Source organism: Sarcophilus harrisii, chromosome 2 (genome assembly GCF_902635505.1).
Source record: "Sarcophilus harrisii chromosome 2, mSarHar1.11, whole genome shotgun sequence".
Taxonomy (NCBI): domain Eukaryota; kingdom Metazoa; phylum Chordata; class Mammalia; order Dasyuromorphia; family Dasyuridae; genus Sarcophilus; species Sarcophilus harrisii.
The window spans coordinates 24,517,779-24,532,182 of record NC_045427.1 but is presented as its reverse complement, the minus strand read 5'-3'; the positions used below and the strand labels follow the sequence as shown (position 1 = coordinate 24,532,182).

The 14,404-nt window shown below is 39.6% G+C and overlaps 1 protein-coding gene across 2 annotated transcripts in view; it reads right to left on the bottom strand.

The window, feature by feature from the left end:
- Positions 1-14,404, bottom strand: part of CTNNA2 (catenin alpha 2) — a 1,447,481-nt gene that overhangs the window by 485,062 nt on the left and 948,015 nt on the right. The gene's annotated exons all lie outside the window — the stretch shown is intronic.

Below are 14,404 nucleotides of genomic sequence, written 5' to 3'. Positions count from 1 at the left end.
TCTGTGTGTTTTCAGGAGTGAACTGCTAAAGCTGCAAGTAAGCTTAGAGGGGATAGAGAATAGCACACTTCTAGTTACTATAGAAAACCACTCTCAAATCCTACCTCAGGATGAATGCCTCCAGCAAATTAACTCCTAAGAGAAGAGATTAGGGGCAGACTACACCCCCAAAGCCATCAGTTGGGTGTGAGGGAGATCCCTCATTTCTTCTTGTGTTTGCACATGACTGAGAGGATGATGGACAGAAGCTGGAGTGTTTGTTAATCCAAGACATTTCCTTTCTGGCTCTCTTTTTAGAAGCTTATGATTTCACGAAGTATTTTGGATTTTTTTTTTCCCTTTGGTAAAACCGGCCAACTGCTTTCTGCACCACCAAAAGAGTTCTGCATATGAGACCTAGGCAGCTGTGTTGGGAAAAAAAAAAACGTCAGGTTTTAGAGATGAAGGGGATTGTGTGAATGGGGGAGGGGGAAGCTCAGAGTTTTTTGGGGGGATGGGAAGGGGCTCTTTGAATAGATGAGCAAATGTATGATGTGAATAAAAATTTCCTGGTGGCAAATTTTCAAACCTGAACCCCCATTATCCATGTCCAGACCTCTCTCTTTCAAAGCCAGAGGCTCACCAGTGCAGAGGATGCGTCTGTTCTGGGAGAATTCCAAATTGAAGGATGGGAAAAAGAGGGAATGTTATCAGGCTTAAAGAGTCAGAATCAACTTTATCAGATACAGGGCGGCATCACCAGGAGGTTTGTGGAAACGAGGGGTGTAGGTTCCCTATCTCCTCTCTCTTTTCTTAAGGAGAAATGCATCTGCTAACATTTAAAATCATTTCTGAAGAGAATATTTAAAGAGGAGTACCAAACATTATTTTCTAATGTAAAATCAAGGGAGGCTGACTTGGATGCACTCAGAGATAGAAACATGCATGCAAGCATGCATAAAAAGTCACTCTTCCTTACTTAGAAAAGTTCATCCTGCTTTATTTTAATTAAAACATGACATAATGACATACAGGATGCAAATGCAATCCATTCAGACATTTAGTAGTCTGGGAAGAACACTGATCTGATTTGAGAGCCTGGAAGGGGAGGGGATTTGGAAAACACTTTTATCTCCAGACATTATCTCTTGGATTAACTGCTCTACACTAATTATGCTTTCCTGTATTCCGTTTTGAAATGACTGAGACTTTTATAACAAGTGTGTGTGTGTGTGTGTGTGTGTGTGTGTGTGTGTGTGTGTGAGAGAGAGAGAGAGAGAGAGAGAGAGAGAGAGAGAGAGAAGAGGAGGGAGGGATGGAGGGATGGAGGGAGGGAGGTCTGTGTGTCTACATGGGAGATAGATGGAAGGAGGGGCAGAACTCTCTGTTCTGTGCCTGACATCTGTAATTGAGCAGTGCTAGGATACTACCCTCTGGAAAACAGTCCTGTGACCCAAACCTAAGATGACTGAGGGAAGGTGCTTCTAATGCCATGAATATATAAGCCTGACATAAGAACGCCACATGAGTTCAGACTCAGATGCTGGTTCATGTTGTGGTGTATGAAGATAAGGTCTGTGTGGATTGCTTCTGTAGGCTTAGAAGCAAAAAACCTTCCCCAGTTCCAAGGCCTGTCAATCCTTTTGTAAAATAGGGAGATTGAAAACAATTCACTTTGCTTTTAGCTCCTACTACCCCTACTCCCAATCCCCCCCCCCAGACCTTTTCAATTGCTGAGAGGAAAATGAGTTATTTTTTTCTTCCTTCTCTTAGATAACATCACATATGTAGAAGACGTTTTAGCACATGGAAATCTGATGAAAGAACATGATACAGAGGGATGTCAATTCTGTGGGCTTGAGAGACAAGAAATAACAACAGAGAGCTTTAGTAGTACTTAGCATGGGTGTGTCCATGTGTGTGAAGGAGATGACTGTATAAATGCAGTATGTATACTGGCTACAGCACATACACTGTTTATAATTCACAATCATTTATGCCATTTTAGTGAAGAAAAGTGGAGGAGGGATGCTGTGGGTCCTTTGGGCTGGGAGAGATGTGGCAGTCTGAATGAGGATCTAGGGAGGCTTGACAATTTTTTTTCTCAAATTAATAAATCTCCATGGAATTGGTTTTGATTCCTCTAGCAAATGACTTGAGCATTTAATGGAGAATTTTTTAAAGACATTGTTCCATTCCATCCTGGACGCTTTTCTTCCTCCAAAGAAGGTGTTAATCTCATTATCTCGTGTTCTTTCCTGAAGATGACTTATGACCACGGCACACCAAGCGGTGTGATGGATTAACCTTCCAACACACAGTTCGCTTCCCAATTGATTAATTTCCAGAGACGGTGGTGATGTTTTTCAAATGTTTACAGAAAAAAACCCTTTCTGATGACAAATGGCAGTCTTGCTCCTCTGCCAGGTACCGCAGATGTCATGAAGTGAAACAAAGGTGATCTGGTCATATCCTGGCTCTTGAGAATTTCCCACTAATGACCACAAGCCCTGGAAGGGACTTCAAAAGTGTGCTACAAGTGATCGTGCATCACAGAGAAAGGAATACTCCAGGAAAAGGCTATCATTGATTTGTTCAAGTTTGTTTTCATTTCTTCTCTCTCGGGCCCCTCACCAGGATGAGAGGAAATTATCTTCTCTTGATTCCCAGGCGGGAAGACATGTGGTGTGACTTCACATCAACAACACATTCATGGAGATGTGTAAGTAATTAGAAGGAAAAAAAGTTACTAGTTACGCCTCCCAGGTTTCAGAACTTGCTGGGAGGCTTGCAAGGCTGTCCCTGGGACAGTGACAGACTCCTCCCCAGTAATGGATATGATATAGACTCTCTTCCCTGACCTGTTTAAGGAATGGGGCAATCCTGATGACCGTATTTTCTATTAAATGTAACATTACTGCATACCACACCTTGTCAAAGGTTTCTTGAAGAATCTGGATGCTACGATATTCTGCAAACATCAAGGTTCTGCTAAAAGAGTTTTGTTTTTCCTTCTTTGAAAATTCAAAAGGCACTTGAGGATGTCAGAGTTCAGCAAGTTACACTAAGAAATATTACTTATCTCTATAAAAATGTGGGAACATGCTGATCATTTTAGAATTCTGGGTAATAGAACAATCTCCAGATAATACAGAAGTTACTGTTTCCTGGGTTAGAATAAGTATGTGTTGGGACTTTTATGTAAAGGAAACCTGTGTAACACAGAATTTGGTGACCACTAATACTCTGGTTAGATGATTAGATGACCTCAAAGGTACTGGCTAGATCTAGAAAGATGGAAACAAACCTTTGAAAAAAGTGACAGCAAGGGATATAGCAAGCACAGAGGAGCATAATGGAACAGGTTTACTAATTCATAGAGTTTTGGTTTCTTTTCCTTCCTTCCTTCCTTCCTTCCTTCCTTCCTTCCTTCCTTCCTTCCTTCCTTCCTTCCTTCCTTCCTTCCTTCTCCTTCCTTTTTTCCTTCATTCCTTCCTTTCTTCCATCCTTCCTTTTTTATCCTACCTTCATTTCTTCCTTTTTTCTTCCTTCCTTCCTTCCTTCCTTCCTCTCATCCTATCTTCCTTTCTTCCTTCCTTCCTTCCCTCCTTGCTTCCTTCCCTCTTTCCTTCCTTGCATCCATGTAGCCTTCCTTCCTTCCATCCATCCCTCCTTCCTTCCCTTCTTTCCACCCTCCCTCATTCTTCTCTTCCTTCTATCTTTTCTTCCATCTGTCCTTCCATCCATCCTTCTTTCCTTTCTTCCTTCTTTCTTTCCTTCTTTCTTTCCTTCTTTCCTTCCTTCCTTCCTTCCTTCCTTCCTTCCTTCCTTCCTTCCTTCCTTCTCTCCTTCCTTCCTTATTTTCTTTCCTTTTTTTGAGTCACTATGGCACAATGAAAAAAGGGCTAGGTTTGGGATTCAAGTCCAACTTCTACTAATAGCTCTGTGATCATGGACAAATCATTTGATTTCTAAAGGTCAGATTTTTTCATGAGCCCAATGTCTCTTCTGATCTAAATTTATGATCACCTGACTAGATATTTGTTTGTGGATTTGATTTCATTCTTTCTAAAAAATGAGAAGTGCTGACCTGAGTCAAGGCTCTGAAGGTCACAGGTTCACCTTCAACTAGAATCACCCTTTGATCATACTTTTCTTCCTACATTGTCTTTTACTCTCTCCCCATTCAGGAGATCAGTATTTTCAATCAACCAGCAAGCATTTACTAAATATCTGCCATGTGCCAAGTATAATACTGGAACTCACAGGGATGTAAATACAAAACACAACACAGATCCTATGCTCAAAGAGCTTATGATCCACTTCTCTCCCCTGTTATTATTATTTTCTCTACCTATTAAAACCTGATTTTACCATAAAGGCTCTGAAAAACTCATTTACATTCAGGTAACTGAGCAGGTGATTGATTATATTTATTGTGCTCATAGAACTATAGATTACGGATTGGAAAGGAAATTAAAAGGTCTTAACTAAGCCCCTCAATTACAAGTATCCTTGAGAAAGGTAAAAGGGGACGTTAGCTTCCTTAAGACAAAAATATGCTTCAGTAAGGCTGAAATTTCAGAGAATAGTGAGCCAGAAGAAAGAATCATTTTATGGGCCAGTAGATACTTTCCTAGAATCCTTGAAGTCACACCACATAGGCAAAGATGCTGACTCTTGAAGTCCAATGGGGCAATGAGTTCTGTGTTAGAATTTTGTTTGTTGTTGTTTTTTGTTTTGCTTTTTTCTTTGAGGGAAAAAGCATGTCTACTTGTGAATTTTCCATAAGGTTCGATTGATCTATAGAGCAATCCACCAGAGAGCCAGGAATCAACATCCTTACTCATGAGAACACCCACTCACTTAATAACACGATCCAGAAGGGTTCCTTTGGACATATAGTATTGCTGAGGTCCACTGATGGTTAGTGCAAAGGAAAGAACTGAACAATGTATACACCAAAGTCTGTTAGTCTGGAACAACAGAAATTCCCTAGAGGTTGGTTTTTGCAATTAAGTTCTTCCTTATACAGGTCCATGAAATCTAGCTTAGATACATAGTAGACAATCAAAGGGGGCAGTTAATGTAAAAGGGAATTCTAAAGCTCTGAATACTTTTTCATTCTCCCTTTCTCACTCCTCACTTTCTCTTTCTAGAGGAAGCCAGTAGTACACCTGGCAGTCAGGAATGCTGAATTCAAAGTCAGACTCAGATAGTTACTAGCTGAGTGACTCTAGACAAGTCACCAAATTTCTATCAGTTTCCATTTCCTCAACAGCAAAATGGTGGTAATAGCTACCTTCCAGGATTGTTGTAAGATTGACTGATATAATGTTTGTAAAGTGTTTAGTTAGCATGGAGCCTGATACCTCGTAGGTACTTAACAAATTGTTCCTTTTCATGGTTTCCCCAGTGGCTGAAAAATTTAGTATCAGATGTTTTCCAACATTTATAAGTTAATATCATTTAAACATTTTAGAGGTCATTGAGTTCAAATATATGAAATTTGGAATCCCCATGCATTTGCTTTCCCAAAGAGTCCATCAGTGACCTATTTACTGGTGCTGCTTTAGTTGTTCATAACGACTGAATGTAGGTATCCTTCCTCTAAGTTTTAAGAAGGGAGAACTGCCCAAATGAACATTTCATTGGTGCTAGCAATATGTTATTGATGTTGCTTTACAAACATTATGTACATTATTAAGTGCCTAGAATATATACTGGGTATACAAAGAAAAAGTAAAAACAATTTTCCATCTTCAAGATGCTAATAAAATGGGAATAAAAACTAGCTAATGTCAAGGGGACTGGACTGGATGGTCTCTTAAGTTCCACTTCAGCTGTAAGAACTATGATTATATCTATTTACCTTTCTCATACTAGGAAAGGGGGGAATCCAGGGTGAAAGCTCTCCACTTGGGAAAAGCAACATAAAAGCAGAAAAAGTTCTCTAAATCATATAGCAAAACCTCAATGAACTGGAAACCAACTAGCAAGAGTTGTTAACTGATTTCTTGTCATTTTTTTTCTTCTTCAGCCATTCTGCTGTTAGGAGAAAATGGAAAAGAATAAGAAAATACCTCCATGGAAAAGCCAAAGTTTCCCATTGCATTTTTTAGAAAGAAAGAAGTACTTTTCATGAATTCAGCATGACACATTTCTCCTCTGCTCAAATGACAAATTTAATAAAAGTTTGCCAAGAGACTTTCTGGAGTTTGTAAAGCTTCGAGCCAATCACTTCCATCTCTATTTCCAGGCCTGGATTAGGAGAAATGATACTCAGAATGATGATACTAGGTCCAGCAAAATCTTCGATGGCCCCTTCTCCCCAATGTAAATCTGTTGGTAGTATGGACTTATTGGTGCAGAGAGAGTGGCCTTGGGAATTAGTATAGCTGAGTGATGATGGTGGAATCAGAAGAAATGATTTTTTTCCTGAGTTTTTTGATAATTCATAATATGACTGATTACTCTTGGCCTCTGTTGCCTCATCTATAAAATGGTGAGGGGAATGTTGAACTAGGTGATCTATCCCTGATGTTCTTTCAAAATTTATGATTCTATTTTTAATTTTTTCAAATGAACATTTAAGTTTTTAATGAATCTGAAAATTAAACTCACTAGAACCTTTTCCTCTAACCTTTCTGTTATCCCTGAGCATTCTGATTAACTCAATTTTGGCCAAAAAGAAAATGGAATGAGGGGGAAAATAGATGAAATTTCAAAGATATGAGGGCTATAGAGAGGAAGGAAGAGGACCCAACTATAAATTGAGTCAATTAAAAGAATAAGGAACACTTGTAAATTCAGGCTTGAAAGGGTATGGAAGAATGTCTCTAAAATGTATCAGAAGAGATGGAAGGGATGTAGGGTTCTCTGAGAGGCTACCCATATATTCATATTAGAAATGTGAAAATGTGTTTATCAGGAAATCCAGAATGAAAGAATATGTAGAGGAAAATGTCAGAACTGGAAGACTGTTGCGTTGTGACAAACTCAAGAATATTACAAGTTTTGAACCCCCAGCCCAACACTGCAAGGGAAGGAATACCTAGACTATCAATCATCTCTTTCCCCCTTCTCTTTAAATATCTTTTCCTGTTGTTTCAAACTCTTAAGTACCCATTCTATGTATTCTACTCATAGAACTGTTAATGATGAAATAATGCCATTTCTCTTACTTTCTTTTTTCCTGATCACCTATTTCTTGATTCTGACAAAACAGGATGGGATTCTGATTCTTTCATATACAAAGAAAGTCCTTTTTGCCACTTTGCTTGGGAACCAAGTAATCCATCTTCTTACAACATCCCTTTGCTTTCTTCAGATTAATTTTGTGGTTTTAAGGATTATAGCATAGCAAACTTGGCTAAGGAATTCATTCAATTCATAAGTCAGGCTGTGGGTTTTTTAAGTTGCCTACTGGATCCAAATGATAGGGATCATCAGTTTTAAATGAAGAGGTCGCAATCTGACTGCCCTGGAATGTTAGCAAAATGATGTAGAGCTGTGAGGTCCTTCACTTTCCTCTCCCTGTCCATCTGTCAGTAATACACAGTCCTTCCTGGGGACAAAGGAGGAAGATCTACCTTAGCTATAGGCTTCTATCTTTTCACTCAGACCAATAAATAGTGCTTTTTGGCTCATGATACCCAACCATGTCCTTCTTAAAAGAATTCCAAACTGAAAATAATATAATAATTATTATAATAAATTATAATATAATTTTCCTTACTACCATTTTCTTTGAGGGCCTTGATTATCTGTGACAAAGGATTCCTTTATATTAACATAAAAGAATATAGGATGAATGATAGATATTCAGGGGCAAAGACTTAACTAAGGTTAGCATCTTTCCCTGCTATGTACATAGGCACTTAATCATGGAATCTCGGTGTAGGACAGGACTTCACAAGTCATGACATCTGAGTAATAATCCCCTCTACCAAATCCCCAGTGAGTGTTTATTCCTTTGTGTAAAAACGCTGTTCCCGCTGATCCTGGTAGGGTTTTGTGTATGAGTTGATATTGTATTGTTTGCTTTTGGACAAGAGCCACAGCTTCTGTGATTTAAGGAATTCCTAGTGAGGAAACTCCCCTTCCTAATACAGCCTCCAGCCTTGGTCTCTGCAATTTATAAAATCAGAGTTAAGTAAATCACACAAAGATTAATTGACATGCCAGGAATTTGACGGGGTTAGTATCATGCTGTGATCCAGGTCCTCCTGACTTTGTAGCCAGCTCCTTATTCAGTGTCTCAGTGACTTGGATGCTTCCTTGCCTTTGATACTGGAATTTTCAGTGAATATTAAAGTATACAGATGATATAGCTCAACTTGTTTCCAACTTGCCAGACGTGGACTCCAATCCCACTCACTTAAACTCCTTTATACTTGCCAATCATATGTAGATCTATAGGCTCAAGAGCTGGAAGGGGATATAGAAGTATTTAGTTCACCTTCTTCATCGTATAAATTAAGAAACTGAGGCCGAGGAAATGAAGTGACCTGCTCAAACTATCCAGGTAGGAAGTATGAGAGGGGGGATTTGAACTCAGCTTTCCTGTCTCCAAAACTAATGCCCTTTATTTTTATATCGATTCCATTAGTACTGGTAACTCAAAACCATTCCAATCAGGTATTTACATCTGTCTAGGCTCTTAATAAGGCATCCAGGTACTATACTATCCCTTGGGGTCAAGTCTGGCCTCAGATACTTACTAGCTGTGTGACCCAGTCATTTATTTGTTTGCCTCAGTTTCCTCATTTATAAAATGAACTGGAGAAGAAAATAGCATCTTTCCTAAGAAAACCCTAAATGGGGTCACAAAGAACAGGACATCACTGAAACAATTTAACGACAACACAGCCCTTTAAAAATAAAATGGCTTCATGGGACTTGTCCTAGGTCTCTTATCTCACGATGACTCTAGGGATTCACACACAGAAAGTGCCAGAGTCCTGAGCTGCCTTCCTCTTCAGCCATCCCAAAGAACTCCCTGAAGAATCAGACTCAAACAGTCCACTATGAGAGTTCCCCATCCACAACAATTCATGCTCGTTACCTATGAACCTTGCATATATCTACATTCAGAGGTTATCTCCACCCCAGCTTCAAAGGATCCAGCCAGCCCATAGTCCTATTCGTCAACTCGGCACTACTAGCCAGCATTTATACATTGCTTATTTGGTAAAGCATTGTGCAAATATAATCTGATTTTATCTTCTCAACAATCCTGGGAAGGAAGTAGCAATTATTATTATTATCCACATTTAACAGATGATAAAGCTGATACTGAGAGAGATTAGGTAAATTGTGCCGGACCATATATCTGATTATCTGAGATAGAATTTCAATCAAGTCTTCCTGACTCCAATCTGTCATTCTATCTTTTGTATGACCTAGTTGCAAACTAGTAGTATCTAGATGCTATCACGAATTCAGGCTGGTCAACCTTTTTGCTCTCAGATACCCGGTGTGTCTTTAATCCTTCTCCAAACACCTTGAGTTAGTATCCAGACCATTAGTGATGTACAGCTCATCACTCATCCTGGCAGAAGCGAGAGACAGAAAGGAATAGAGAAATCCTAAGTAGAGAAGATAGCTGTGAACCCTTTTTGGTTCTTCAAGCCCCTCAGCTTTTATGCTCTCCTGCTGCAATTTCATGCACCGGAATGGGAAAGTGATTGAGATATTTGTGGGCACAATTTCTGGGTTCTAGTTTCACCTCTGTTATGAAACTCCATTTGTAATAAGAATCGGGTCAGTTCCTTCCACCCGGATATCTGTTTTCTCACTCATAAAAATGAAAATTGAACTAGATGGTCTCTACGTTCCTCCCGATTCCAAGAATTTCTGACTCTATTGGTCCCTCAAATCATATCACGTAAGAGACAGTCTAATTTACCCATGTTGTAAGGCCGGCCCTTCGAAAAGGTCAGTGCGCTCAGGGTAAAACCAAGGTGGAGACTGATTCTTGAAGCTGACACAGACACCAGAAGTGCTGAAATGAATGTGCATTTCTAATCTCACATGTTGGCATTCTCTGGTATTCTGATCTGGTGAAAGATTTGCCACTCACAGGCAAATCTGCCTCTTCCATTAAATCTGCAGGGAACAGCCTTAAGCACAAGAATACAAGAGAAGGAAAGGAGTGGAATGAAGTCTATCAAGTTGTGGGACTGGAAAAGCCAGGATACAAGCTGCTAATGAATCAGTGCAGCAGCCAATTGTCCATTAGCTAGATAGACCCACTGCGGGATATTAACAGAGAGTAGCTTCCCTGTCTCCCTCCCATTTACCAAAATTATCTGTGACCAAATCTAAGCCTCCCTTGAAACATCAGCTATTTTTGTTAGTTTCCTAAGATAATGCTCCTTTATTTTTTGGGGGGAGGGGGGAGAAAGGGATTGGACTTTTTTCTTGCTTTTGCTGCTCTGACCCTTTATTCTGGTTCAGATTCTCTGATATTGATTCTCCCTTATATACAATTTCTAGGACCATGTAAAGAAACATTTAAAAAATGCCAAGGGAAGAAGGGAAGAAACCATTGTAATTGAAATGCAGCTAAAGGTAACATACAGCTATGTTTTTTTTTATTTTAACTTCGCATAGTCACATTTTAGGAGGAAGGAAAAAAAAGTGAAGAAATAATTGCAATAAATTTACCCTGAAATGCCACTGACCAAAATGGACAAATGTACAGGCAGTAATTAGATCTCGAGGTCTTTCACAAAAGCTGGATGGATAACTACTTGTCAGGTGTTTCTCTTAGCTAGAGTTTGGATGAGATTTTATTTGAGGTCTTTTAAACCCCAAGGATCACCTTTGTAAAGACTAGAAATGGAAAATACCTGCCCAAGGTATTTTATAGTTGTCCAAGAACTAGAAAATGGGCTGAGAAGATGTTATCGGCTGATCCCAGAGGTCTCCCTTGTCAGTATCCATGGGATATATGTAAACTTGAGGACAGGGACTGTTTCATTAACAATAAGCACATAGTGGGTATATCCTGACACATAGTAAGCACTCACTCAGTGTTACCTGAATTCTTTTTCTTTTTCTTTTCTTTTCATTTGTACAGAACTTGTTTTTTATCTACTGCTTTGTTCCTTGAATTTTTTTTCTCTATAAGTTTTGGTGACTTCATCCTTCTCCTTCCTTGTGCTAGTCTGACTGGACAGTTCATAAAAGGACAGCCTGATTCATAGACACCCTCCCCTCGGCCTTGCCTTCCTATGACCGTCTCACTAGTGACCTGGTCTCCTTCTTCGTCTTGGATCACCAGCGCAGCTAAAAGGGCTTGACTCTTCATTGAGAGATACTATTGGCCTCTACCTCAAGGTGTCTCCCACCTTCTTCCATCACTTCTATTACCTCAATTAACTCCTTGAATCCTGGACCTGTTCAGGATACAATTAGGATACAATACAGTAGGCACAGGCAGGGGTAAAGCCTTACATAGTATGTTATAGTGGCTACAGATAGAATATCCCTCTTATCTAATTGTGACACCTTTAAGATTCTTTCCAGTTGAAATTCATGCTCTTGTAAAGTTACATTGAATTTAATTATATTCTACAAATATGAAGTATGTCCATAGTACTTGATTTAAAAAAAAACTGAAAAGAAATGTCTCAAGGGCTTATAATCTATTATAAGAAATGTGTGTGTATTTCTGTGTGTGTTTGTGTGTAGAAAACCAATACATAAATAAACAAGATACTAGGTAGACTGTTGGGAAATCAAGGAAGAAGGCATAGAAAAGAGATATGAAAAACTTTGAGGGAATCAGGAAGAAAAGAAGGCTTAACGAAGGGGACAACTGTCTGGCCTTGAAAAAGAAGGAAATTCAATAGGTGGAGATGAGAAGGAGGATGTATGCCCCTTAGGTAACACAAAGCTACAGGTATATACAGAGGATTAAAGTAAGTCAGGAACCTGGACCTTCCTATTTACTAAGTACAAAATACATGATGCTTGAGAGGGAGTGCCTATAAAATATGGAAATATAGATTTCAACCACCTTGTGGACTACAATAAGTGCCAGTTTAAGAATATTTTTAAATTTTTTTTCCTATAGGTAATAGGGAGCCAATGATGGTTTTTGAGCAATGGAATGTTGTCCTCAGACTTGTCCATGAATTCCAATGGGAAGGAAATCACTGGATCTCTTTCCTCCATTTAAATTCAGTTTAATTTTCTAAGCCCAGTCAGTAAATTTAATTTAATGGCTATGAAGCTGTAAAGGGATAATATCATTCTCGGCTCTTAAAGAAATAGACCCAGAGCAGCTTATGAACACTGGCTTCTTGTGAGAACTAGATGCTTGTAGAAATTAAGAGAAGACCTTGTTGTGGGAATGGGAGGAGGGAGAGGAGGAGGACCATAGAACTGGGCTACGTGGATGATTAAGACATACTTTCCTTCTTTCAGGCTAGGGTACGATCACCAAGTACTGGGTCCCTGCTTTATCTGCTTTCTGCCATGCTTCGACTGCTGTGCTCCAGGAGCCTGGATGAGCACTGATTCGCCTGAAACACAAATCCAGCAGCACCAGGCCATTATCATCACCATTCAAGGCTGACTGACAGCTGGAGGCAGACAGTGGGGAAGCAATGCCCCCGAACAAGGTGCTGATGACGTGGTCGAAAATCATTTCCACTGGTGAGCTCTCAGGGATCTGAACCCAATTCCTAAAGGTGAGCTTGTGTACATGCTTTCCTATTGTCGCCCAGATCCATCTGCCATGCTCTTCTGTAATACGGTGGATATTAAATCATACTGGCCCCCGAGACACTCAGCATCTATCTTCAGTGGTAACAGCTTTTGCTCTGTGTTTATTTAAAGATATTTGTCTGCTGCTGGTTAACAAAGAGCCTTGGGTGGATGCGGGAATGAAGGGGATGAGAGAAAAGTTTCAGGTCTCCTATTCTCCTAGCCAGGCAAGGATCCATGTGCACCTGTCCCCATGGGGACGTCACGGTCCATGGGGACCCCCACGGCAGAAGTTGGGACCGGAGATAGTCTTCCCTCCTTCCCTCCTGTGCCCTCTCCTTTATTGGTGCTCAGACAAAGGGATCCATCAGTCTTCCTTCCTCCCCCTATCCTCAACATTCTAGATAAATGCTCATCAGCACCTATTGGATACCTCTCATAACTATTATAATTGAGTATTTTATTATTCATACATATAAATTAAAGGTGGATTTTGGACAATCAAAAGAGGCATGAAGATCAAAGAGTATCCATAAGATGAGAAGTGCAAGGGAAGGGCAACAAGAAAAGGAAGGGAAGGGGGAAGGAGGAAGGGAAGAGAAGAAAAGAGAAGGGAAAGAGGAAAGGGAAGGGGAAAAGAGAAGGGGAAAAGAAAGGGAAGGGGAAAGAGAAAGGGAAGGATGAAAAAGAGAAAGGACGGAAAGAGATTTTGTGTTTCAAGGATACAGTCAACATTTGATTGCGATCTAGTGATTTACAAAGGGAAGATCAGAAGGAGAGAAATAGATTCAAGTTTGTCTTGAATTCTCCTCTTCACTTCAGGTCTTTTGTACGGGGAGAGAAGTATAATATTGTGTTACTATATTTATTTCCTTTGCACTTCTTCACCCTGCTCCAAGTGTGTTGGATGCAAAACTCATTAGAGGGTGTAATTATACAGTAAGGTGACTAACAGTTTTGGTTTTTGTTTATATTTGTTTGTGTTTTTTTAGAAGCAAACACAATTCCATTCAGAAAAATGGCATCCTCTTCTAAAGAGTCACTTTTATTTCCCCATTGTCTTTACTCAAAGCATTTTGGGAAATCATCTTTTAGAATTGCTTCTTGGATTCCATGTCTCATTTGTTTTAACATCAGTGGCAAATCTTTACCATTTGAAGGTAAATCTGATTTTTGGAAACCGCTCAAAGTTATTTACAGCCAGGCTCATTAAGAAGGCAGATGACAACCTGAGCAGTTACAGTTTGGGACAAAAAATGAGGTAAGATTGTCCTGAGGAGGCTCGATAAAATAGCATAAAGTAATGAATTTAAAATGAGTGGTGACCTTGGATAAGTAACTTTCCTTTCTGAGCCTCAGGTTCCTCAGCTGGAAAATAAAAGGGCATAAGCACGCAAATTCTAAGCTTTTTTTCATTCTACAGACCTGTGATCCTCACTTTTTTTAGGCCAGACCTAAGGTCTATTATTGTAGAAAAGTCCAAGGAGGAGTCTTCTTCACTAAAGTATTTTAGCAACTGCTTTCCAATTTATAGTCTTAAAGAGTTCTAAGACCTTGTTCAACACCTCCTGGAAGGCTGGCTAAATAATGTCTTTCCCGATTCATTACAACTGACTTTTGCCTCATGCTCTAGACAAACTACCATATTCTCTATTTCCTAAATGTGATATTCCATCTGCAGACGCTATGAAGAAATAGTGTCCTC